Raw genomic sequence first — 2,092 nt, 5'->3', positions numbered from 1 at the left:
TTTGAGACGGAGTCTCCCTGTGTCGCCCAGGCTGGAGTGTAGTGGCAGCGATTTTGGCCCACTGCAACCTCCACCTCCCAGGTCCAAGCGATTCTCCTGCCTCAGCCTCCCGAGTAACTGGGACTGCAGGTGCGCTACACCATGCCCAGCCAATTTTTGTATTTTTAGTAGAGACGGGGTTTCGCCTTGTTGGTCAGGCTGAATTTCTTCTATTCAGAGCCCGCCACAAAGCACTCCCCATGTCGCCAGGGTATCTTACCTCTCCAAGTGTGTCTCTGCCTCCATCATGGACTCCTTTTTTGGATGATGTACAGTGAAATTTCTCCAGCTTTTAACCCTGGGGTCTTTAATTTCTCTCTGCTGTCTTCCTCTAAGATCTTACGCATTCATGTAGCTTCATGTAATAATAATAAGTGATTATTATTACTATTACCTATTTTGTAAGACCCTTTATTTTGTTTGCTTGTTTGTTTTGAGACAGTCTTGCTCTGTTGCCCAGGCTGAAGTGCAATGGCATGCTCTCAGCTCACCGCAACCTCCACCTCCTGGATTTAAGCAATTCTCTTGCCTCAGCCTCCCAAGTAGCTGGGATTACAGGTGAGCGTCACCACGCCCAGCTAATTTTTGTATTTTTAAGTAGAGAAAGGGTTCACCATGTTTGTCAGGCTGGTCTCGAACCCCTGACCGCGTGGTCCACCTGCCTCAGCCTTCCAAAGTGCTGGGATTACAGGCGTGAGCCACCGCACCCACCTAAGACCCTTTATTTTGTTAACGACAGAAACACATCCATGTCAGTTAGCTCATTTGTTGTTCACAAAAACCTCATGGTAGTTGTAAGATAAGAAAACTGATGTTTAAAGAGGTAAAGCAAGTTTTCTGGGGTCATCACACAAGTGGTGGAAGGAGACTTGAACTGGTTTTTTTTTGGTTTTTTTGAGACGGAGTCTTGTGTTGCCCAGACTGGAGTGCAGTGGCCCGATCTCTGCTCATTGCAACCTCCACTTCCCAGGTTCAAGCAATTCTCCTGCCTCAGCCTCCTGAATAGCTGGGATTACAGGCGAGCACCACCACGCCCGGCCAATTTTTGTATTTTTAGTAGAGATGTGGTTTCACCATGTTGGCCAGGCTGGTCTCGAATTCCTGACCTCGTGATCCGCCTGCCTCGGCTTCCCAAAGTGCTGGGATGACAGGCATAAGCCACCACACCCAGTTCAGGGTTTGGTTGTCACCTTTTAATTGACAGGTCAGCCCATCTGGACTGGTTCTGACCTCTACCCCAAGTTGCAGCTCTACATCTCTACCAGGAAGACTCAACGCCTTAAACTGAGTCCAAAATAAAGTTCAGGGCTGCCTCGGTGGCTTACCCCTGTAATCCCAGCAATTTGGGAGGCCGAGGCAGGTGGATTACTTGAGGTCAGGAGTTTGAAACCAGTCTGGGCAACATGGTAAAACCCCAACTCTACTAAAACAAAAATTAGCTGGGCATGGTGGTGTGTGCCTGTAATCCCAGCTACTCAGGAAGCTAAGGCAGGAAAATCTCTTGAAACCTGGAGGCAGACGTTGCAGTGAGCTGAGATCTCACCACTGCACTCCAGCCTGGGCCACAGGGCTAGACTCCACTGTCTCAAAATAAATAAATAAATAAAATTCAATCTAGACTCCTTCCCCCAACTATATTCTTCCAGCAAAGATTAGGGTTCTCTGAAAAGTAGATGTTCAAACCTCGACTTATTTTCTGATACTTCCTTTTCTTCTTGTCTTCATATTTTTATTTCTGCCCTCATGGCCTCTGCTGCTGCTTCCATTTTATTTCTTCCCTTCCATTTCATTCCACCTCCATACCCAGTCTAAATTGTAACTTTCTGAGATGTTACCCCTGATTGGAAATCTTTAAAACCTCAATCCAATTTAATAAAAAAAATTTTTTTTTTGAAACGCAGTCACCTTCTTTCTCCCAGGCTGGAGTGCAGTGGCATGATCTCAGCTCTTGGCTCACTGCAACCTCTGCCTCCTGGGTTCAAGCGAGTCTCTGGCCTCAGCCTCCTGAGTAACTGGGACTACAGGTGCCCACTACCATGCTCGGCTAATTTTT

This window comes from Cebus imitator, unplaced genomic scaffold (assembly GCF_001604975.1).
Source record: "Cebus imitator isolate Cc_AM_T3 unplaced genomic scaffold, Cebus_imitator-1.0 Scaffold87, whole genome shotgun sequence".
In the NCBI taxonomy this organism is placed as follows: Eukaryota; Metazoa; Chordata; class Mammalia; order Primates; family Cebidae; genus Cebus; species Cebus imitator.
This window is presented reverse-complemented; position numbering follows the sequence as displayed.